The sequence below is a fragment of the Panthera tigris genome, chromosome D2 (assembly GCF_018350195.1).
Source record: "Panthera tigris isolate Pti1 chromosome D2, P.tigris_Pti1_mat1.1, whole genome shotgun sequence".
In the NCBI taxonomy this organism is placed as follows: domain Eukaryota; kingdom Metazoa; phylum Chordata; class Mammalia; order Carnivora; family Felidae; genus Panthera; species Panthera tigris.
In genome coordinates this window covers 6,117,440-6,143,278 of record NC_056670.1, presented here as the reverse complement: position 1 = coordinate 6,143,278, position 25,839 = coordinate 6,117,440, and the positions used below count along the sequence as shown (strand labels likewise).

The 25,839-nt window shown below is 42.7% G+C and overlaps 1 protein-coding gene across 1 annotated transcript in view; it reads left to right on the top strand.

The window, feature by feature from the left end:
- PRKG1 (protein kinase cGMP-dependent 1) overlaps window positions 1–25,839 on the top strand; it is a 1,248,331-nt gene that overhangs the window by 17,758 nt on the left and 1,204,734 nt on the right. The window lies entirely within an intron of this gene.

Here is a 25,839-nt window from a genome sequence, read left to right as displayed (position 1 = left end):
ACCTGTAATTTTAAGGGGGAAGAAACTTCTATGCTGTAATTTTGACACTTTACTTCTCTATAATTTTGGTAAATTGTTTCCTTAGGGTTACAAAGCATAAGTGAAGTAAAACCCAAGTAGACGTATTACGGTAAAGACAAATTTGCTCTGGCACATTTATCGAAGCAATGTCAAAATACAAACCAATTTAGAAAAGCTCTAATTGGTTCAATCAAAATTACACATTTTAAAACTACAGGGTTATGCTGTGGAAAAGACCGTTTTTAAGTTTACCTTCTTTGATATATTTAAAAGTAGAATTTAAACTGGTTTACCCCAGGCTGAGGTGGGTGCACATATACTTTGTGACCTAACTAAAGAGTTTTTCCTTAATGTGTCCTGTAATATAAATTGTATTTCCACCACTAAGAATTTATACTTCCTCTTAAACATTGAAGAAAAGTTTAAGAGACAGTGGCATTAGTTCATTTAGTCTTACTGATGATTTGGTTTAATATAAAATAAATTATGTAATAAAAGACGTTCTTATTTGAAAACATAATTTTAAAAATTGTCATATGGAGATAGTTTTACAGGGATCTATTTAGTTCTCAAACCCCCCTTCCTCCAAGATGCTTCAAAGAATCCAGGTTTCTGGGAATGGCTCTGGGGTTCTTGATAACTGACTATTTAATGATGTACTGTTCAGTATGGGCTCAGTGAGGCCTTTTTGAAAGAAAGATCTGAGCAATCATGCTACGCAGACAGAAGTCTCTGTTCTCCATTCTCTTCAAAATTGTATATGCCTTTGTTTTGTTGGCTTCCTGTCTACCTGCCATCTGATTTCTTTTTTAAGGAAAGTTTGTCTTCTTTTTTTTTAATTAATTTTTTTTTACATTTATTTATTTTTGAGAGATAGAGACAACATGAGCAGGGGAGGGGCAGAGAGAGGGAGACACAGAATCCGAAGCAGGCTCCAGGCTCCGAGCTGTCAGCACAGAGCCTGATGTGGGGCTCGAACCCACGAACCGTGAGATCATGACCTGAGCCGAAGTTGGACGCTCAACCGACTGAGCCACCCAGACGCCCCGGAAAGTTTGTCTTATTATTTCCAGATGAGATCAGTAATTCACATGACCATTTCATTTCTGGGAAACCTTACTGGAAATATCCAAGTGCCTTCAGCCGTGGGAAGAGGGGTAAGCAAAGGGTCAGACCCATTGGAAGAGGTGATTGGCCCCTATTGTGTGGAAATTTCCCAGGATATCTTTTGTGTTAGGTTGTAGAGTTGGGCGAGAGTGGCATCTGAATCAAATTTGTGGAGGGCAAGTTGCTGTAGGGGTTGCTAATTTTATGGAAAATAGAATCAAGATCCCAGAAGGCTTTGATGCACAAGAAGAATGGGGTAGAATCCTGGTACACCCAGTGCTCTCCTGTTATGCCATATATTTTCCAGATGCTCCCAGGTATTTGAAATGAAATGCAGAGATAATGTAGCCCATCTGCACACATAGTATGTATGCGTTTGTGCACCTAGTCTCCTAATGCTAGTCCAAAGAAAAGACAATAGAAAGTAATGCATCATCAAATAATAAACGTGGCTTAACAATTGCTTGGATTGTCCAGGTTGAAAATGACCACAGGAAAAGGACAGTGTGGCAAGTTGAAATGAAGGTGGCAAGGACTTGCACCTCTTCCTAAAATCATTCCATATAACAACCGAAAACACATATGGGTCCTGGTGTATTTTCTTGGTGGCTCCAGTATACGATTTGAGACCAGGCAAAACCGAGCAACTCGTTCACATGTAAAACAGATTTAGGTTCTCGGCTTAGATGATGATATACGGGTTTTTCTTCTGCATGAATGGCTGGTGAGAGATTTTGAAGTCGCGTGGGACGTGGCATAATTCTCCAGTGTGTGGTGTTCTCTGGACCGCAGGACCTGGTGATGACCAAAGCACACCCCAGAAATTCCCAGAGTTCCCACAAGGGGGCAGTACTGCTCGCGCTGAGAATCACGGGACTGTTTTCGCTTTGGAAACGTGGACATTTTGGGTGGGATAACGCTTTGTCTTGTGCATAGGCGCGTGGGGGCGTGGGAGATGGTGCTCTTGCGTGTTGCAGAATGTTTGGTGGCGCTTAGGCTTCCACTAGGTGATGATAGTCCCCCACCGCCAAGTCCGGTTAGGACAACCACAGATGTGTGCAGACACAGACTGTTGACTCCTGGGGGCGCATATTCACCCTAAATTGAGAACACTGAACTGAACAAAAAGATGTTGAAGGGGGAAATGAGGGAAAAACTTTCCCCCTGAAGGAGCCATGAAATAAATCTCATAATTAGAAGTGACCTCATGGAAGCATTTGTGACCAGTTTAGGGACCATCTGTAGGTGATCTATGAATCAACCAGGTGTTCAGGCGCATCAATGTGTGAGCATATTATTTAGATTTTTCTGATTTTCTTTTACTTTTATCCTGTTTTATTCGATAAACAGACTTGTGGCCACGTGAGAAGAAGGGTAGAATCGCGAAGGGAAGATGTGCTGTTCTCACCCTGTTTACTCCCACTGGGGGTATTGTGCTCCAGACTGGGCACGTGAGCAGGGACGGTTATTTGTGTACCGGAACCAAGGCATTTCACGGATTGTATGTTGTTTCAGCAAGTAGAATGAAGACAAATGATTGCAAGTGATAGGGTGACAGTTTTCCGCTCAGGGTAAGGAGTGTCTTCCTGACAGAACTTTCTGGATGGAGCTACTTGGGGAGGGAGTCGTACGGGAGTAAGTGGTGATATTTAAGGAGAGGTTTGCTCACAATGGGCCTGGAAAAAGTAGAATTGTTTTTAAGGTTGCAGGTTACTCTAGGAGTGACAGATGTTTATTTGTGCATTCCATACTTCCTACATCCTTCCCGTATCCCTACATCTGTCATTCTAAGTGGTCATTAGCTCTGTAATTGGACACTTACTGCCACGATCGGGCAATACACCACTTGCTTTCCAAGACCATCCATGTGTGCACGATCAGTGAGCTGCCGAGAAAGCACCGCTAAGGTTTAGAATTAATGCAACTTTTAGCACGTCATTCATTCCTTTATTCATTCAGCAAGTAGTTATTTATCGAGGGCCTACTTTGGGCCAGTCATTGTTCTTGGTGTTGAGAGCACAGCGGCCCCAATCCTATGTAGCCTCTAGTCTGGGAATAAAAGCAAGCAATAAATCACGGAACCGACAAAGAAGTGAAATCTCTTGGTCGGTTGAGTGTACAACTCTTGGTTTTGGCCCAGGTCATGGTCTCGTGGTTTTGTGGAGTCCAGCCCCATGTCAGGCTCTGTGCTGACAGTGTAGAGCCTGCTTGGGAGTCTATCTCCTCTTTCTCTCTGCCTCTCCCCCACTCACACTGTCTTTGTCTTCCTCAAAATAAATACATTTTTTAAAAAGTAAGATTTCAAATGGTGATGAATGCTAGGAAGGTACCAAAGGTGCTGTGGCACAAAATTAAAGAGGGAAGGAGGGGTCTGTTTTAGAGGGGGTGGTCAAAGATGAGACTCCTATGAGGTGGCATTTAAATGGGGACGGAAAAGAGGAAGAGCCCATTGTTCTAACAGCGGGAAGAGCGTTTTAGACAGAGGGAAGGACATGTGCGAAGGACCTACGTGGAGAAAGACACGGGCACCTTTGAAGCCCAGAAAGAAGAACCATGTAGCTGGGGTATAGTGGGCGTCGGAGCGTGGCATGCAGTGAGCTTCCAGAAAGAGAGAGGGTCCAGCTCCTGTCGGGAGGCATAGGGCTTACAGGTCAGAGCATGGACCAGGGTTCGGGTTACATCACTTTCTCGTTCCTTATTCCGGCTCACATCTGTGCATAATGACTGTGAGGACTGGACCTTGTGGAACATGTGAAGGGATGTGGATTTTATCCTAACGAGGTAAAGTCCCTGAGGAGCTTTCCAGTTCAGACCCTTGTGTAAAACTTTGAAACAAGACCCAATACAGGTGTGACTGCTTTGAGTAAAGTTTTGAATATAACGTCCACAGCAAAGTATGTGACGTCATTAAAGGGCAGAGTTTTGTTTTATCTGAGTTGTCTCTCTCCATGATTTGAGCCATTTGGCAACAGTGTGGAGAGGTTACAAGCGGTGTTTTTCTTTTCTTTTTTCTTTTTTTATTTTCGTATTATTTTTTAAAATTTTATTTAAAAATTTTTTTTAATGTTTATTCATTTTTTGAGAGACAGAGTGTGAATGGGGAGGGACGGGGAGAGAAGGAGACACAGAATCCGAGCAGGCTCCAGGCTCTGAGCTGTCAGCACAGAGCCTGACGTGGGGCTTGAACCCATGAACTGAGAGATCACGACCTGAGCCGAAGTTGGACACTTAACCGACTCAACCACCGAGGCACCCTTTAATTTTTTTTTTTTAATTTACATCCAAATTAGCATATGGTGCAACAATGGTTTCAGGAGGAGATTCCTTAATGCCCCTTACCCATTTAGCCCATCCCCCCTCCCACCACCCCTCCAATAACCCTCTGTTTGTTCTCCGTATTTAAGCATCTCTTATGTTTCATCCCCCTCCTTTTTTATATTATTTTTGCTTCCCTTCCCTTATGTTCATCTGTTTTGTTTCTTAAAGTCCTCATATGAGTGAAGTCATACGATTTTTGTCTTTCTCTAATTTCACTCAGCATAATACCCTCCAGTTCCATCCACGTAGTTGTAAATGGCAAGATTTCATTCTTTTTGATTGCTGAGTAATACTCCATTATATAAATATACCGCATTTCCTTTATCCATTCATCGATCAATGGATATTTGGGCTCTTTCCATACTTTGGATTGTTGATCGTGCTGCTATAAACATGGGGGTGCATATGTCCCTTCAAAATAGCACACCTGTATCCCGTGGATAAATGCCTAGTAGTGCAATTGCTGGGTCTTAGGGTAGTTCTATTTTTAATTTTTTGAGGAACCTCCATACTGTTTTCCAGAGGGGCTGCACCAGCTTGCATTCCCACCAACAATGCAAAAGAGATCCTCTCTCTCCGCGTCCTCGCCACCATCTGTTGTTGCCTAAGTTGTTAATGTGAGCCATTCTGACAGGTGCGAGGTGGTATCTCATTGTGGTTTTGATTTGTGTTCCCATGTATTTTTTCATGTGTCTGTTAGCCAACTGGATGTCTTCTTTGGAGAAGTGTCTATTCATGTCTTTTGCCCATTTCTTCACTGGATTATTTGTTTTTTGGGTGTTGAGTTTGATACGTTCTTTATAGATTGTGGCTACTAGCCCTTTATCTGATCTGTCATTTTAAAATATCTTCTCCCATTCTGTCAGTTGCCTTTTAGTTTTCCTGATTGTTTCCTTCGCTGTGCAGAAGCCTTTTATTTTGATGAGGTCCCATAGTTCATTTTTGCTTTTGTTTCCCTTGCCTCCAGAGACGTGTTGAGTAAGAAGTTGCTGTGGCCAAGATCAAGGAGGTTTTGTCTGCTGTCTCCTCGAGGACTTTGATGGCTTCCTGTCTTCCTTTTAGGTCTTTCATCAATTTTGAGTTTATTTTTGTGTTGGTTGTAGAAAAGTGGTCCAGGTTCGTTCTTCTGCATGTTGCTGTCCAGTTTTCCCAGCACCACTTGCTGAAGAGACTCTTTATTCCATTGGATATTCTTTCCTGCTTTGTCAAAGATTAGTTGGCCATACATTTATGGGTGCATTTCTGGGTTTTCTATTCTGTTCCATTGATCTGAGTGTCCGTTCTTGTGCCATTACCATACTGTCTTGATGATTGCAGCTTTGTAGTATAGCTTGAAGTCCGGGATTGTGATACCTCCTGCTTTGGTTTTCTTTTTCAAGATCGCTTTGGCTATTTGGGGTCTTTTCTGGGTCCATACAAATTTTAGGATTGTTTGTTCTAGCTCTGTGCAGAATGCTGGTGTTACTTTGATAGGGATTGTGTTGAATATGTAGATTGCTTTGGGTAGTATTGACATTTTAATATTTGTTCTTCCTATCCAGGAGCATGGAATCTTTTTCCATTTTCTTCCATAAGCTTTCTATAATTTTCAGTGTATAGATTTTTTACCTTTTTGGTTAGATTTATTCCTAGGTATTTTATGGTTTTTGGTGCAGTTGTAAATGGGATCAATGCCTTGATTTCTCTTTCTGTTGCTTCATTGTTGGTGCAATGTAAGTAAGTAGGAATGCAAATGATTTCTGTGCATTGATTTTATATCCTGCAACTTTGCTGAATTCATGAATCAGTTCTAGCAGTTTTTTGGTTGAATCTTTTGGGTTTTCCATATAGAGTATCATGTCATCTGCAAAGAGTGGAAGTTTGACCTCCTCCTGGCTGGTTTGGATACCTTTTATTTCTTTGAGTTGGCTGACTGCAAAGGCTAAGACTTCCAATACTATGTTGAATAATAGTGGCGAGAGTGGACATCCCTGTCCTGTTCCTGACCTTAGGGGGAAAGGTTGGGTCATTAGCATTGGATCATTCATATATGGCTTTTATGATCTCAAGGTATGATCCTTCTGTCCCTACTTTCTTGAGGGTTTTTATCAAGAAAGGATGCTGTATTTTGTCAAATGCTTTCTCTGCATCTATTGAGAGGATCATGTGGTTCTTGTCCTTTCTTTTATTGATGTGATGAATCACGTTAATTGTTTTGTGGATATTGAGCCAGCCCTGCATCCCAGGTATAAATCCCACTTGGTTGTGGTGAATAATTTTTTTAATGTATTGTTGGATCCAGTTGGCTAATAATCTTGTTGAGGATTTTTGCATCCATGTTCCTCAGGGAAATTGGTCTATAGTTCTCCTTTTTAGTGGGGTCTCTGTCTGGTTTTGGAATCAAGGTAATGCTGGTTTTGTAGAAAGAGTTTGGTAGTTTTCCTCCCATTTCTATTTTTGGAACAGCTTCAAGAGAATAGGTGTTAACTCTTCCTTAAATGTTTGGTCAGATTCCCCTGGAAAGCCATCTGGCCCTGGACTCTTGTTTTTTGGGAGATTTTTGATTACTAATTTGATTTCTTTACTGGTTATGGGTCTGTTCAAATTTTCTATTTCTTCCTGTTTTAGTTTCGGTAGTGTAAATGTTTCTAGGAATTTGTCCATTTCTTCCAGATTGCCCATTTTATTGGCATATAATTGCTCATAATAGTCTCTTATTATTGTTTTTATTTCTTCTGTGTTGGTTGTGATCTTTCATTCTTGATTTTATTTATTTAGGTCCTTTCCTTTTTCTTTTTGATCAAACTGGCTAGTGATTTATCAATTTGTTAAATTTTTCAAAGAACCAGGTTCTGGTTTCATTGATCTGTTCTGGGTTTTTTTGTTTGTTTGTTTCGATAGCATTTATTTCTGCTCTGATCTTTATCATTTCATGTATTCTGCTGGTTTTTGGTTTTATTTGATGTTCTTTTCCCAGCTCTTTAAGGTGTAAGGTTAGGTTGTGTATGTGAGATCTTTCTTACTTCTTTCAGAAGGCCTGGATTGCTATATATTTTCCTCTTATGACCGCCTTTGCTGCATCCCAGGGGTTTTGGGTTGTGGTATTATTTTCATTGGCTTCCATGTACTTTTTAATTTCCTCTTTAACTTCTTGGTTAGCCCATTCATTCTTCAGTAGGATGTTATTTAGTCTTCAAGTATTTGTTACCTTTCCAAATTTTTTTCTTGTGGTTGATTTTGAGTTTGATAGCGTTGTGGTCTAAAAATATGCACGGAATGATCTCGATCTTTTTGCACTTGCTGAGGGCTTATTTGTGTCCCAGTACGTGGTCTATTCTGGAGAATGTTCCACGTACACTTGAGAAGAATGTATATTCTGCTGCTTTAGGATGAAATGTTCCGAATATATCTATTAAGTCCATGTGGTCCAGTGTGTCATGCAAAGCCATTGTTTCCTTGTTGATTTTTGATTAGATTATCTGTCCATTGCTGTCAGTGGAGTGTTGATGTCTCCTACTATTATGGTATTACTACCAATGAGTTTCTTTATGTTTGTGATTAATTTATATATTTGGGTACTGCCACATTGGCTCATTGATGTTACAATTGTTAGGTCTTCTTGGTGGATAGACCCCTTGATTATGATATAATGTCCTTCTGCATCTTTTGATACAGTCTTTATTTTAATGTCTAGATTGTCTGATAGAAGTATGGCTACTTTGGCTTTCTTTTGTTGACCAGTGCCATGAAAGATGATTCTCCATCCCCTTACTTCAATCTGAAGGTGTCTTTAGGTCTAAAGTGAGTCTCTTGTAAACAGCATATACATGGATCTTGTTTTCTATCTATTCTGTTACCCTATGTCTTTTGGTTGGAACATTGAGTCCATTGACGTGAGTACTGAAAGATATGAATTTATTGCCATTATGTTGCTTGTAGGGTTGGAGTTACTGGTGGTGTTCTCAGGTCCTTTCTAATCTTTGTTGCTTTTGGTATTTATATATATACATACATATATATATATATGTATGTATATATGTATATACATACATATATATATACATATATATATATATATATATGTATGTATATATATATATATATTTTTTTTTTTTTTCCATCTTTTCTCCCCTCAGAGAGTCCCTCTCAAAATTTCTTGCAGGGCTGGTTTAGTGGTCACAAACTCCTTTAATTTTTGCTTGTCTGGGAAACTTTTTGTCTCTCCTTCTAGTTTGAGTGACAGCCTTGCTGGATAAAGAATTATTGGCTGCCTATTTTTCTGATTCAGCACACTGTATATATCCTGCCACTCCTTTCTGGCCTGCCAAGCTTCTGTGGATAGGTCTGCTGCAAACCTGATCTGTCTTCCCTTGCATGTTAGGGAATTTTTTTTTCCCTTGCTGCTTTCATGATTCTCTCCTTGCCTGAGTATTTTGTGAATTTGACTATGGTATGCCTTGTTGATGGTAGGTTTTTGTTGAATCTAATGGGGGTCCTCTGTGCCTCCTGGATTTTGATGTCTGTGTCTTTCCCCAGGTTAGGAAAGTTTTCCGCTATGATTTGCTCACATAACCCTTTTACCACTATTTCTTTCTCTTCCTCTTCTGGAACCCCTATGATTCTGATGTTGTTCCTTTTTAATGAGTCACTGATTTTTCTAATTCTTAAATCATGCTCTTTTGCCTTAATCTCTCTCTTTTTTTTCCTGCTTCATTATTCTGCATAAGTTTGTCCTCTATATTGCTGATTCTCTGTTCTGCCTCATCCAGCCTTGTTGACATGGCATCCTTTTGAGATTGCATCTCAGTTATAGCATTTTTTATTTCATCCTGACTAGCTTTTACTTCTTTTATCTCTGCAGAAAGGGATTCTAATCTAGTTTTGACTCCAGCTAGTATTGTTGTTATTGTGATTCTGAATTCTGGCTCAGACATCTTGCTTGTGTCTGGGTTGGTTAGGTCCCTGGCCGTCATTTCTTCCTGCTCTTTCTTTTGGGGTGAATTCCTTCATTTCTTCATTTTGAAGGGAGAAAAGGAATTAATGAGGTAGAAAAAATTAAAATTAAAAAAAGTAAAAATAAAAAATAATAAAGTTAAAAAATTAAAAGCAAACACACACACACACAAAATTGAATAAATGATGCTAGACCCTAGATGTGTTTTGGTGTGGGTGTTGAAAGTGGCTTGATAGATTAGAGGAAAAAAAGGGGGATAAAAGAAACAAGGAAATCATTTGAAAATTTGAAAAAATGAATACACTGAAGTAGACCAAAATGAAATGATGAAAGTAAAATAGAATTTGAAAAAATTTACACAAAAGTAAAAAATATGGTAGGAAAAAATTTTTAATATTTTTAATAAAAATTTAAAATAAAAACGAATTTTTTCTTTTTCTGTATTTAAGAAAAAGAAATGAATTTAAAAAGAGAAGAAAAAAGAATTAAAGAAAATTGAATAGTTGGACTGGCTAACAGACTGAAATATGACTGAAATTACTTCGTTTTCCCCCAGAAGTTAAACTATGAAGCGCTTTATAGTCCATAAACTAAGCAGGCGTGTGTTTATGAACTAAGTGTGTTCTTGAAGAGCGAGGTTGGCCCTGTTGGGCGGAGCTTAGTGTAATGGCTCCATTCTCCACTAGATGGCTCTGCTTAGCCTACTGGGGTGGATTGTTGTGGTGCTCATAGGTGCATATGCGCATGCCTGGGAGCGGTGAAAATGGTGTCCCTCGGCTACCCAGTCTCTAGTATCAGAATTCTGTTCTCCCCAATCAGCACTTCCGTACCCGTTCTTTGTCTTCAGTTTCCATCCACTCCCTGCTTCCACACTGTCTGTGACCAGGCCCCAGGCGGCACCTCCCTCCCGAATTTTATCTCACATGCGGCTGCCTTCCTGGCCCCCCACTTCTGAAGGACTGCGGCTTTGAGGGTCTCACTGAGCAATGGCTGGGTGCTGGCCGCACCCAGGAACGCTTGCTGGACCCTGCTGCCACCGAACCCCAGCAACTGTGGCCAGGTGCCAGCCCATTCCAGAAGAAGTTCGCGAGATAGTGTAGCAGCAGCTTTTCAGGGATTATGGAAACTCACAACACACATCTGGCACCAGGCTTCACCCCCAGTGATCTTTTTCCAGCACCAGCGAATGTGGCCATTCTCTGGGGTCTGCTGGGCCCAGGTGGCCTTACCTCTACCAAATGTCCTTCCAGCAATGGAACTGCTTCTCCCCATGTGGCCTGAGAACCTCCCGGACCCCACTCTGCTCCTGGGGATTCGTCCTTCCCACCAGAGCACGGCTAGTTATGGAGCTGTGGAGTTGCAGACTTTGTGCTCCCCTTGTTTATAGTCTTAATGGAATTTAAACCCTCTCCTTTCTCCCTTTTTAGTTCAGTCCCTGCGGCTATTTCCAATTTTCCATTTTGTCTCCAGCTGCTTTTGGGGAGGGGTGCTTTTCCTGTATTCCCCCCACCGCCCCCATCCTCTCTCTACACACAAAAGTGGCTCCCTGCCCTCCATGGCTTCTCACTCCCCACATTCACCTCTCCATGCCGCATACCTGCTGAATTCTGTGGCTCAGGTTGTACAGATTGTTGTGTTAATCCTCAGATCAGTTTTCTAGGTGCGCAGGATGGTTTAGGGTTGGTCTGGCTGTATTTCATGGACATGAGACACACAAAAAACTTCCATGCTGTTCCGCCATCTTGGCTCCTCCCAAAACCACAAGGGGTGTTTTTCTTAAATCATCTTGGTCAGTGGCTCTCACATGTTTTCTAGGTTAAAAAAAAAAAAACCAAATGTGTAGGAAGAGATACTTGAATATTCTGATTTTTAGGAACAAAGTGTGTGGGTCCTTTAGGAATAAAAAGGAAATTTTAGACATTTTTAAAAGCTACGGGAGAATGAAAACCTTAATACCGTTTGACTGTGAACATGACTAGTAGCTAATAGGGTTTCTGTAGGGTTTTATGTCAGCTGTGTCTCATCTCCTGTCCCTGTTGCTTCTGGTTCTGCTCTTAAACCTTCACTGGTAGCCTCAGTTAGAAGCACATCACTGGGGTGTTCAGCTAATTGATAGCTGTTGATGGAAGAAGGTGTCATTGTCTTATGGGAGTCACTGCTGGGTGGACATTCTCTTCTTCTGTTTTTGAGATGCCCCAGAGGGCACTATCCGTTTCTTACATGAGCTGACGTGAGATGGCGTTATCTTTATTTCTGCAAACTACGGGAGTCTGCTGTTGCAGTGGGCATAGAGTAGTGATTAATTAGATCCCAGCTGTAAAAACTTATCGGAAAAAATTTTTGTCAGAAAAAATTATCTTGAAAACAATTTTTTTTTTAGACTTCAAGTCTCGGTGGCCTATCAGTAGTGAAGCTGTGCCTGCAGAAGACTGGTCCCTCGGCAGTCTTCTTGCACCGGTGGCCAAGGGCCGTGGAGAGGAGGATGGAGAACCTCACACTGGCTTGTCCCGTCCTGCTGTTCTTCCTGACTCTGTAGTGTGGCGTGACGTAGATGGGCTGAAAACAACGTATGGAGACTGGGGTGACATTGTGTGGCTCTTGTGCATCCTGTTGTCCAAGTGACATAGGGTGAGACTGACGCTCTTCTCACAGCAGAAGTGCCTTGATTGTCGCATGATAGGAACTTGGATGATTTCCCAGCACGTACATCTAATGTGTTGAAAAATTATTTCCAAGTGATTCAGCAGAAAGACCACGCCCACTCTGCCGTGGAACGGTCTTCTGGCTAAATAAAATTTCTTTCTAGATGAGCAAGCATTTTCATTGCAATCCTCATTGAACCAGTTTCTAAGTACGATAATGACTTGACTTAACTGTGAAAGAATGTCCAGATTGCAGTTAAGCTGCTTTCCCAGGCTCTTGCAAGCATCCCAAATTACAATTACTGGGCTTGTATCTCACTGTATCTTCATTAAATATTTACTCAACACCTACTATGTTCCAGATACTGTGCTGTTTTTTAAGTCTGTGTGTTTCGAGCATTTCATTTTGTCCCTAGAGTTTCCATTCCCTTTGTAGGTTAGGAAAACAGGACCTCCCATCCCCACCCCCCAGGACAAACAGCCAATTCCTTAAGACCCCAGTCAGAATCCTATTTTGGGTTAGTGTATCTCAGTAAATATTTAAGTGAGTGCCTGTAATATTCCAGGTACTGTGTTACATCCTGGGAAAACACAATTCATCCAGGTACAGCGGGTGAGGAGCTCACAGAAATGGGTGGGGGAAGCCCAGTAAAGAGAGTTTTGATCAGCCCTGTAAGGGTGATGACAGAGGAGCGCTGGGGAGGAGGTCAGGGGTCTAGTGGGAAAGAGCACATTGCCCTAGCAGCAAAGGGGCATCGGGAAAGCTTTCCGTAGGGCGTCCTCATCTGGGTCATAGGCGTTTGGTGTTTTCACATACTGTGCACAGGACATCAGGCTTCCAGAAAGTAAGTAGTTGCAATTCGACAAACACGGAATGTACATCTTTCATGATGTGTGTTGTATTTGGCAAGGGGACGGGGATACAGGTTTAGAAACAAATGGACCAGGGTCCCTCTCTTTCATTTTTCAGTCAGGCACTATCAGCTTATACTGTATTAAATGCTCTGCCAGCCCTGTGGTTTACCTGCAAGTTTTGAAACTTACGTTCTCTGTCCTTCTCAGCCAGTGCCCCTGTATTTTTTGTTTATGTCACCGTTACTAAATCTTTGTTATTATGATTGAGTAAAATTACTACTTCTGATGGCAGAAATGCACTGCCTGAAATAGGCTAGCGTGCTTGACTCAAGCAAGATTCATTTCAGGCTTCTATGATAAGGGGGAAATGCCATGTTATTTCCCCACTTTTTCTGAATACCATTTATTCCCTAAAGCCATTCAAAGGCTAGTGGGTAACACCTTTGGCCAGTATCTGTGCTTTACCCCCATTGGGGGCTTTAAGGCAGTTTTCTGTTCCTTCAGTTCATTCATTCTAACCACAAGTTGGTGAAGAGGATATTATTATCTCCCTTTTAACACTGAGAAACTGAGGCTCAGATTGATCAAATGACTTGCTCAAGATCCTATAACAAACCCTCTTCAAACTCCCCGAGCCTCTGATCAATCCTGACTACTCCCCTGTTTTTGTTGTTTAGGACACCGTTTAAGTGCATGTCCTCGAAAAAGACTTCCTTGGTGCCCAAACCCTGGGTCGGCTGTCCATCCTCTGGGTCCTCGTAGCATCCTAGGATGCTACATATCGTAATGTTTGGGCTTTGATATCTGCCTGTTTGCAAGTCTGTCACCTGCACTCCATCCCCCGAAGAACCTGGGAAGTGTCACCACCGATTGAATGCGAAAACTAAAGACCTTGTTCTAGTATGTGAAAGTGCTTTATAAGTGACTTAGAGTAGGAGAAATTCTTAGAAAGTTGAGCACAGAGCATTATGCTAAGATGGAATTTCAGACTTTCAAAGAGTTTACCTTCTAGTTGAATAGACATGGATATGGACTGAATGTTGGTGTGATTCTCTTCCTGCCATGTTCTTTGCAGTGGGACCGGTTGGCGGTCTGTAGCCCAGAAGGAGGCTCTTACCACATCCTAACTAGGCTGGCATTCTGATCTCAGACTGCCAGCATCCCGAACTCGGGAGAAAGAAGTCTCTGCTTGGAAGCCACCTAATCTATGGTAATTTGTTACGGTAGCTTAAATTGACTAAGAAAGGCATATTATTGGTATGATCTACTCATAAAACAAACAGTTGTACTTAACCTCTCCTTCTTCCTCAGGGGGGTCTATTAATCTCATGCCGTCTTTTCTTTTTTTTTAACGTTTATTTATTTTTGGGACAGAGAGAGACAGAGCATGAACGGGGGAGGGGCAGAGAGAGAGGGAGACACAGAATCAGAAGCAGGCTCCAGGCTCCGAGCCATCAGCCAGAGCCCGATGCGGGGCTCGAACTCACGGACTGCGAGATCATGACCTGAGCTGAAGTCGGACGCTTAACCGACTGAGCCACCCAGTCTCCCCTCATGCCGTCTTTTCATCGGGAAATACTTATTTTTAAATCCCCATCACCTATAAAAGCTCTAGGAGGTGGGTGCCGTTATTCTTTACCTTTTCAAATGAGACACATGTCTTTATTTATCTTTCATTTTGAAGGGTATTTTTGCTGGATATAGCATTCTAGGTTGGTTTTTTCTTTTAGCGCTTTGGAGGTGTTATTGCATTGCCCTCTGGCTTGCGTGGTTTTTTGGGGGCGCACAATATCTATGGTAATTTTTATGCTTGTTCCTTTGTATGCAATATGTCTTCTCTTTCTACGTCTGCTCTTAAGATTTCTTCTTAACAATTTGATTCTGACGGCCTTGATGAGGTTAAGTAATTTCGTGGAGTTAGGATGCAATTCCAGGAGTTCTTCCTCTGGTGGCCGTGCTCTTAAGCAATATAGCGTGCTGCCCTAACGTTAGTCATCAGTATTTTGGTAAGGACACTGACGCAGAGAGGGGAACTTGGGTCTTCTGATTTCCAGTCCAGCGTGCTCAATTCCCTTAAGCACTGAGAATGGGATCATACTTGACTTTTTCTATAAATATGATTTTTATAGGTTTTGGAAACATTTAGGGCAGTTGTGTCCAATCTGGTGTTCTTTTGATCTCCAGAAAATAGAGATCTACTAGAAAGTTTTAATGTTTAAAATTTGTAAATCAGAAATTGACTAAATACAGAGGCTTACTCGGACATTTGCCTGGGATTCAAACCAACTTACTGTGTTCAGCTGGTTTTCTCTTGCACATCAGAGACTCTGAGTGGTAATGACATGTTTATTTGATTATGAAGTAAGGAAATAAGAAAATAACTTTTGACTTAAACGCATTCTGTAGGACAGAAAGCTCAATGATGGGATTGCTGAGTGACTATTACAAAAGGGAACCTTCATGGTGAAAATACTGGGTATCAGTCTGGCATCTCACCCTGCTTTGTCATTATAAACTCTACAAAAGTAAAAGGTTATGTAATTCTAACCTTGTATTGTTTCGCTCTTTATGCTCTAATAGGAAGTCAGAATTAAATCCAGACTAGCAATTTCCATTTAGTGTTTCTTTCATGTTAGAACACTGTGATTATCAAAAAACCCCAAAAAACTAAAAAAAAATTTTTTTAGCCCATTGACAACTTCTTCTCCAAATAGTCCCCCTTTCTAGTGGAAAAAGAGTAGAATTCTGTGAAGGCATTGGAAAAGGATAAAATTAGATGTTGCAGTATATGCTTGTCTTCATGGTCTTATGTAATAAAAATGGGCTAAAAATATAAAAATAACCCCGTTAAGTTTTAACATGGTAACTTATATGGCAAATCATTTCGCCAGCATAAATCCATAGTCTACTCATCATCGACGAGGTGTCGTGGCCATTACAAGTGAGTGGGCACGTTGAATGGTATGTATTTTTGTAGATTTGTGATAGCAGTAGGGTTAAAAGATGATCCACATTTGAAAAACATTTCATAGGGGCACCTGGGTGGCTCAGTCGGTTAAGCGTCCGACTTCGGCTCAGGTCATGATCTCACGTTCCGTGAGTTCGAGCCCCGCGTCGGGCTCTGTGCTGACGGCTCAGAGCCTGGGGCCTATTTCAGATTCTGTGTCTCCCTCTCTCTGACCCTCCCCCGTTCATGCTCTGTCTCTCTCTGTCTCAAAAATAAATAAACGTTAAAAAAAATTAAAAAAAAAAAAGAAAAACATTTCATACATGTCTTAGAAATTAATATTTGAAAATTACAGCTCAACGTCTAGTCAGAGTGGTCTATAGGCTTTGTTGCAGGATTAACAGAACAACCCATCACGAATGAAATTCATGGTGATGATATAGAACAGCAAACCATGGCAAAGTCAAGGCAGCACTTGGGCTCTGCCTTGCAGAAAATCATAGAAATTCCAAGTTTCTGCCTGTCGCATGTACACTTGAACTTCCCAAAGTTGTGAAGCACTGAATGACATGTTTCTTAGTAAAAGGCTGACTGAGACAAGTTGCTAAGCTCTTGTAATGCACTAATGTTGGTTCATCAATACTGAGTCTTAGTAACCTTAATGATTCATTGGATAAGTTATAAGTAAATGGCCTTTACTCGTGTCATGTATTAAATATCGCTATGAAGTTAGGTCACCTGCCTGTAAAACCAAAGATAGACTGACTTTAAGAAAATCAGATTGCAAGATACTGAGGAGCCTCGTGGGGCTATGGGCCACACTTAAGAAACATGTAATTATCTATAATTTGTCCGATGTTTCTTAGTAAGTAGAGGAAGGTATAATAGACCTCTATTAGGTCTGTTCTCTGCACTACAGCAATGTAAACTCTTTATTCTCCAACTGGCTATGAAGTCTGAAGAGTTTTCTCACACGGTATCACTTTGATTTCTTCTTTTTATCTTAGTTCATGGGCTTTCTGTCCTCCATCTACGCTCATTCATGGACTCTCCAAGAGGTGCATTCATTATTGCCTATTTTCCAGTCTCCTATCCGTGAAAGAAGATGTACCCTTCAACCGCACAAATCCAGCCATGTTTCCTACCCCATCAAGAATCAGGGAGACATGCGGGGCCATTATTACTCTCTGAAATTGTAATTTCAAGATTAACCGTCGTTAGCTCATAGCCTGTACTTGGATTTAGAGTAGCATTATCCAAAATGTGTTTGGCAAGACCTAGTTCTACAGGATGCTCCTTGAAAAGTGAAAGTTATTACAGTTGGGAACTCTGTGTGTCATACTCCCTTCTTGGAAATATGCAATGTGTGTTAGGATATTAAAGATTCTGAGAAATACTGCTCTCAAAAAACTTTGAAGAGTCTGTTAAAATTAGCATTTCCCTTATTTTTGCCATGGATCTTCTCCCCTGCTCACATTCTCCTTTCCCATGCAAAACATTTACTATCACACAGGATTGTTGTATTCTGAGAAAATCCCCTGGGAAAGATGATCTGAGAGCAGATGCAGGATGGAAGTGATTTTCCAGAGTCACATCTCAGCGTTGCTGTGTAGTTTCTTCGTCCGCCATCTCCCACCCAGCTCCGGCACCCAGTTTTCAGTTGACATCCCCTCATTCAGGCCACTGAGTTTTCTATAACATGTATCCATCACAGTCTTGCAAGATCCCACTACGTTTTACTCATATTTCTATGTAGTTGGAAGGATGAACAGTATCTTGCAATTACTCGTGTTTTATATTTGGTATCTTCAACAGTGCCTTCAACCTTGTCTATAGATTGGACTCTTGCTCTCGCTTCCTTAGCAGTCACTTCAAAGGATTATAACTGGGATTCTGTTCTTCAGCATTTTCTAGGGCGAAAAATAATAATGCATGACAAGCAAAGTAAATTTAAGTCTCTGTGGTTGTGTGTGTGTATACCACACACGGGTGCAAAATATATACATTTATCAATAAACCTATCCATTCAACAAGTTTTCTAGAAGTTACTATGCATTAGGTGCTGTTCTTGATACCCAAAGGCATATGTTGGCCACCCTAGCAGTTTTCTCAAAGATTCTGTAATCTGGAAACTTCCAGAAGTGCCTTAGAAGTTCATGACAATCTCAGTCCCCTTCTGTCAGTGGGATTTTCAGCAACTTGCCCCATAAAGGCAGGCTTCTCACATGAGTACAGTGGGGGGCTCTGGAATTATAGACAGGGACCAGGTAGAAAAAGTTCTCTGATGGAACAAAAGTGATGCGTTCATGGAGTTTAACCAAACTGTTTTTAATACTAAATTTCATGAGAGCTGTTCAAACCATTGCTGTTATAGGAATACAAGATGGCGGAGCATTCACAGAACTGAGCTGTGACAGGTACCGCTACATAGTTTTGAAGTATAAAACTGAAGTGAAGGAAAACAACTTATATGTACAGGCAGGGTTTTCCTGTTAGAGTTGTCTTTTCATTGCTACTTACTGGATGGTATGCCTTGAACCAGCCTTTCCTACAAGGGTTCTTCAAAGAAGCATAGAACATAGATGGTGATAAAGAAGGTGAAGAAGTCAATCTTAAGGATTCCAAATCGAAAGCATAACTAATTGTTAAGATATAGTTCGTTCTTCCAGCCACCGTTGGGATGGCCAACTGGAATTATGAGTCAAATGTAGAGGAATCGTACAAGATGCTAAAGATAATTAGAAAACACCCCAGGGTCCAGCACATAAACCAAGGCAGTCTCCTTCAAATAAGAAATTACTTGTAAGATCCTCGTTTTTCTTAATACAGTCTCAATCGTTTTGTTTTCTGATCCATAATATGTTGCTACTAATTCTAGTGTAAAAATATTTTATTTCTCTGCTCCCGTATGCAAGAAATGTGCCACTGTGTTTATCCTGTGGCCTTGTGTACCCAGGCACTGGGCCACTCACTTTAAGGGTCCAGAGAACTCCCCCTTAAGAAGTGGAGTTAGGAAGTGAGTTTTATAGCCTAGCATCAGCACTTCTTTCCCCAGGGCAGCAACGTCTTAGCATGCCACATTCGTCCTTAATATTAAAAAGCTGTATGTGGCAGGTGTACTCAATATACATAGAGGTTTAGGGGCAGTGGCATCTGTGTTCACCGGTTAGTTTTCATTCTCGAACCTGAACAACCCTGCCTTCTGGAAGGAAGCTTTCGTCTTCTCCCGATGTCTAACAGAAGGGACTATGAGATCCAGCCCCATCCTGGTAGCAAATGAACCTTAAGTGAATGTTGAGACTGTTACATCGTTTTCCAAAGCTTCACAAATGTTTCTTCTTTAAAAGTTTTGAATCTAAGAAGGCCAAACAGATAAGCAAATTAGAAGGTCACTCACGGATTCAGTTTTGATGGTATCGTGATTGAGGGCTGCCTTCCTGAAGAAACTCTCAAGATCCTGTGACTTAAAATAACCACAGCATTGTATTTGGTCACAAGTCTGAATTTATAGCTCATCTCTACCCCTTTATTGTAAGCCAGGAGCTGAAAGCATCTGAGGGCTTGCTAACTCACATGTCTAGCAGTAGACCCCAGATTTGGCTGGTTCCTCAGCGGTGGCAGGTGTGGGAACGAGTAGATGTGGCCCTTCCGGAGTCGCTCCATGTGGCTGTTTCACTTCCTCCCAGCCTGGTAGATAGCCTATCTATCTCTTGATAGAGGAGTGTCAGTGAAAGGGGGAGCATGGTTGGCGAGACCATCACTGGATTTTGAAGACCATATGTGTAGTTTAATAAAGCGTCTCTCGTGTTCGAAAACTTTGTTCTTGTTGAAATTCTTACCTGGGTGTGTGTGTGTATGTCAAAATGGTGATGGGCTCTATAAAAGATGGTCTCTGTGAAATCAAGACTAGCGATTAGAAATATATTTCATCGTTGATTCAGATTATTTCATAGGGTCTTGGAAGAAGAGGCAAATTTTGATATAGAAGGAAGAAAAACAAGTTCCGGAGTGATTCTATGGAGACAGCATCGCCAGAGTGTTGGATGCTCTGATGATAACTGAGCCGGGTGGAAGGATCCCTGGTGACAAAGTGTACCTCCTTCACAACGTTCCCAAAGACCAGACCAGCCTCTTGGCTCCCACAGCATTTCTCAGCAAATACGACTTTTACGAGAACTTGTTACCAAACTTAGGAGACTGCCCTGTTTGTTCAGTGTGCCTCTCCATCCCAGTTCTATCTTCAGTGAAGAATTCTGACTCATTTTCCAAAAAGGAAAGATGTTGCCGGCTCAGTCAAATGCCTTGGTTGAAAGTCTTTGATCTCTACCATATTTGGCAGACGACGTGGAGCAGATATGACATCCAGTGGTTTCTTTTTCTTCTTATCTAATTGCCTGCAGATCTTCTATCAATTCAGAATAAAAGCCTGGTTCACGCAGTGGGTGTGTGTCATTCCGTAAGCTCAGCTGTGCAAGAGACACATGTCTTTATTTTATTAAATGGATGCATGTCTGACCTTGAGCCTCTGTTGGGGTGTTCGATCCTGGCATGGGAATTCTCTCTTCTTGGGGTTGTGCAATGGTCTTCGGATGCTGGGCATCCCCAAAGCATTGGAGAGGTCCTTCCAGTCATCAGTAATCAGACGACACTGGTCACTGCTAGATACCCGCCATAGTCTGGGGACTTCAGGCCTTGTGGCTCTGCTGTTTCGGGACCACTCCTAGGGCTCGGGAGTCTTTGGTGTGGCTGGAGCCCATGTGTCTTGTGTTTTCTCTCAGGTGCTCCCCAGCTCTTGATATCACCTCTTCAAGGTGTGGCCGTCCCCCTTTGTGCGTGTCCCTCTCTCCTTTGAGACATGCTGATTTCTCTTCCCTTCACAGTCTAGAAATGGCTCCTTTCCTCTGGCTGCTTCTCCAAGGTCCTCCCTTCTCTCCCTACTTCCTTCTGGGCACCTGGAGTGATGGGATTTTACCAAAGCTGGACAGGGAGTGTCTGGCTGACAACCCACACTCTCCAACCCTTTTATATAAACCACCTCTGAGCCCGGGTGAGCTGCCTGACATTTGAGAAGGCGAACATAATATAGGAAGAACAAACACCCCTTGGCAATTAATTTTTTTTCGTCCCCAAAGCAAATCGATTAGGAAAAAAAAATTCTTGTTCACTTTTCCTCCGAGTAACAACTATGGGGGTATAAACGGACCCCAAAGAGAATGTAGGATTTAACATACATGCTAAAATAAATTCAGATAGGTTAGGACTTAAAAGATGAGTGCCCCACAGCATGCGTTCACATGGCTAGAGAGGCAGCTCGACACAGTGTAAAGGGTATTGGCACGAGATGCACGATCCAGGTCTGAGACTAATGTTCCACGAAGCTGTGTGCAGCCTAGAGGGTGGAGGGGGGAGGCGAATTTGCTGGACCTCAGCTGCTTCTTGGTGCCATTCTGGAGTAAGACTAGATCATCTGTAATGCCCTAATAGTTCAAGCACTTTATGATTTTAACGGCCCTTCTCCCAGTGCGAAGCATCGTATGCTAAATAAAGGTCACTTGTCTAAATTTGTCATGTGAAAAATTCAGCCCGGACACTATGCTTTTCGTATGTGCTACGTGACTGTTGTGTAAGGGCATGGGGAAAACCGTGGCCCTCTCCACGGTAACCTTTCCAGTGGGATTTGTCTCGAAGGCGCTGAGAAGTTCGGTACAATAATTGTGTCAACGGTCAGGCTTATGAAAGCGGAGATGCAACTCAAAAAACAAGAGGAACTCGTGACCTGTGCACGACTATCATCCTGCATGGACTTTTCTCTTGTTACTGGGTAAATTCTCAGAGATGGTTTCCAGTAAATCAAATCATCCGGGGTTGTTTTGATAGCCTAAAAAAAGCAGATCAGAAATGAAAATAATGCGTAACCTAGCCATTTTCTCTGGGCTCTCAAGATTCACTGCTTTTCATAATTCAATTCCAGTTTGAATTTCAGCCAAGGTTTTCCTCCACTGCTCACCACAGTGTCTTTCTAGTTTCGATACCCCTGGTTGTATTCTGAGGCGAACAAAAAGCCGCATAGCACAAAACAAGTTTCATTTGAAAATTTAGCCAAGAACATTCAGAACTGGCAGGGATCCTGCTCCTCCAAAGATTTCCAGGCAAATGTTACATGTTGTAAGCACTATATTTTGAATTGTGGGACCTCTCTGCCATTTGAATGGACTCTGTCGTTTTCAACATATTGGGATAATAGACGGTACTCAAATGTTAACATCTCTATTGCTTAAACGCAACCTCTGCATCAGAACTCCAGATGTCCAAGTAGCTTTAACTGCTGAAGCGTGTGCGGGTGTGGATCTTCATTTATCCATAAAGGAAGTGCTTCTGAATTTAAGTCAGGACCTGCTGTCAGGTCAGAATTCAACATGTATAATAATTTTTACTTTAAAACCTTAGCGTTTATTTATTTTTGAGTGAGACAGTGTGAACAGAGGAGGGGTGGAGAGAGAGGGAGACACAGAATCTGAAGCAGGCTCTGAGCTGTCAGCACAGAGCCCAATGCGGGACTCGAACTCATGAACCGCGAGATCGTGACCTGAGCCCAAGTCAGACACTTAACCGACTGAGCCACCCAGGCGCTCGCACTTTGTCCTTTCTAAATGCCTCTTTAACTGTGTGAGGAATCGTGTAAGCATTCTTGTTGAAGCTCCAATGACATGGTTAATTGTGTCGGAATTTAGTGTTGAATAAGAGCAGACTTTCATTTCCTCTCCCTTGCCCTGGATCCCAGGCGGGATATGTACTTGTCCCCCGTAGGGGATGAAACTGGCTTGTGTTTATCAAGCGTGTGGTAAGTTCTACGTACTTCATCTAGACTCTGTTTAAGTTTTCTAAGTAACCCCTATGATGTGGATACTGTTTAGATGGGAAGTTGGGGCCGAGTGAGGAAGTAATTTGAAAGCTGTGCGTCTGTTTCCGTAACTGTCTACCCTGCACCCCACCAGGATACGCCACCCCACATCGGGCACTACGAAGCCAGGTGCCCCATGGATTGAACCCGCTGGGCCGGTGGGATGCAGCCTGAGAAGCGACACCTGTCTCGGGCACCTGGGTGGCTCAGTCACTTAAGCGTCTGACTCCTGGTTTCAGCTCAGGTCATGAGCTCAGTGTTTGTGAGTTCGAGCTCTGTGTTGGGCTCTGCACTGACAGCACAGAGTCTGCTTGGGATTCTTTCCCACCCTTTCTCTCTGCCCCTCTCCCGCTTGCTCTTTGTATCTCTCTCGAAAATAAAAGCAAACTTTAATAATAATAATAATAAAAGTCTACACCTGTCTACTCACTTCAGCACTTGTGCTACGGACCTGTCGTTCTTCTGTCGTGGGTGAGACCTTCCACGGCTTCCGTTCCTTTCCAAGTCTCTTAATCACAGGCAGGCCCCCACCTTAGTAAGTTCAGATTAGGGCTGGCCACCAAAACAGACTCTTTCAAGTTTGGACACGGGTTCAGATTCCTCAGGGGCACTCTGGCCAGGGACCTCCTTGAGTAGCCCTCGTCACGGGGGACACGCGTCTCCTTCGGTTGGCTGCTCAGCCCCTTTGCTGGCATCCCCTGGCAGATGACCTTCTGAGGCTAGCTCCAAGTCTGGCTCCCTGGAAACCTTTGTCTCGCTGTCAGGGGAAGGGCGGCTGGATCCCGGTGCCGCTCTGCCCTGTCGTCGGGCCGAATCTGCTCCAGGTACAGCCTCAGAGTTTACAGGTATTCCACATCCTTCAGGTGACACAGGACAAGGGCAGAATCCCTTGAGCCTCACCGAGCAGACCTTCTCCCTCGACTTGGGAGAGGATGTTACGGGTTGAATGTTACCCCCCGCGTTCGTATGTGATAGTCCTAACCTTGGTACCTGAGAACAGCACCTTATTTGGAAATCCCATCATTGGCGATGTAATTGGTTCAGAGGAGGATGCACTGGAATGGGTGGGGTCCTACTTCTGGATGACTTGGAGTCCTCATAAAAAGAGAAATTTGGACGGAGATACGTACGCAGACGTCGGTGCGATTTGTCTACAAGCCCTGGCATGGCAACGATTGCCCCCAAGTCACCGGAATGAAGGGAGAGACCTGTAGCAGATTCTCCGTCCCAGCCCTCGGGAGGAACCATCCCTGCCAACCCCTTGACCTTGGACCTGTAGCTTCTAGAACGGAGAGATAAGAAATCTCCTGTTTCAACCACTGGTTTGTGGTGTTTTGCGGTAGAAACTCAAGGAAACTAATAAAGAAGGAAATAAATATCCCGTGTGTCCCTTCTCATGCCCTCACGAGTAGGGAATGCCAAAGAAATTCTCTTTCAGTCTCCAGATTCAGCCTCCTCCATCAGCTGGAGAAGGGTGGCCAGCTAAAATCAGCAGAAGAGATTCTAAATCGCTGCCTCCACAAGGCCCACCCGGACAGTCCAGAAGCTCCCTCTAGAACGTGAGGGCACATGGGGTCTCCTGCCAGCCAGCCACACCAGTTTCTTCGTCACGGGATGGACAGAGTCAAGGAACAGCCACTGACCCACACCGTCTTGCTTTCAGGCTATATGCTGAGGTGTGGCTTAAGTCTGACCTGTTTGCGTTACCCCTTCAAGTCGGGCCGGCTCGCCGGGGGTGACTTTAGGGTACTGACCCCAAGGTGTGGCCTATCCTCATGGTACCATCTCTGAGGGTGAGGGATTAAATAGGGTGGGGAGGAGACAGGGAGCTACCATTTATTAAGCACTGATGTGAGGTGGGGGCCTTGCTGCCCATTGTACACGCATTCTCTTCCTTAATTCCCAAAACCCTGCAAGTGGCCACGAATATTTTTTCAAAGGGGAGGCGGCTCCAAGATACTGCACAAATTAACATCGTTTTGCCGAGGCGGCACTGGACCCAGATCAACTCCACGTCTGTGTGAATGCAACTCCCTGACTCAGGACAGGCTACACAAATTGTGGGAGCCACTGCGAAGTGAAAAGGTAGCGTCCCTTGTTAAAGATTAGTAAGAGGTTAAAGACGGCAGGGCATTAAGCCAGTGGGTCCTGGACGGCTGCTCAGGTGGCCCGGCCATGCTCTGATGCTTTCACAACACTGCTGGTGAAATAGGTGGGGAATCGGAATGTTCCACGGATTCTTTGCAGCAGGTTTAGCGTCTCGTTGATCCTGTGTGTTTTGAAGGGAGACATGAGGTGGTGTCTACATCACTACGCTTCTCAAAAGCGTGTGGACCTGCTGTTCTTTTAATTCCAGGATCGTTAACATGTGGCGTTATACTGATTATCAGATTCACGAAGTAGTGATTCAATATGTCTATTCGTTTCTGAGAGCTCATCACGAAAAATGGACTCTTCATCCTCTTCGCCTGTTTTTTGGGTTTTCCTTTTTTCTTTATTTGTTTTGTTGCTCACATTCCACACATGATTGAAATCATACGGTATTTGTCTTTCTCTGACTGACTTACTGCATTTAGCATAAAACCCTCTAGATCCATCTCTGTTGCTGCAAATGGCAAGATTTCATCCTTTTGATGGCTAAGTAATATTCCATTGCGTATAGACCACGTCGTCTTTATCCATTCATCTGTCAATGCATGCTTGGACTGCTTCCACATTTTGGTTATCGTAAATAAGCATAGGGGTTCATATATCTTTCCGAATTAGTGTTTCAGGATTCTTTGGGTAAATACCCACCAGTGGAATTCCTGGATCGTATGGTAATTATATTTTTAATTTTTTGAAGGCACTCCGTACTGTTTTCCATAGTGGCTGCACCAGTTTACATTCCTGCCAAGAGTACATGAGGGTCCCTTTTTCTTTATATCCTCGTCAGCACCTGTTGTTTTCTTGTGTTTTTTATTTTAGCCATTCTGACAGCAGTGGGGTGATATCTCATTGTGGTTTTGATTTGCGTTTCCCTGACGATGAGTGATGTTGAGCATCTTTTCATGTGTCTGTTGGCCATCTGGATGTCTTCTTTGGAAAAAAATGTCTATTTATGTCTTCTGCCCAT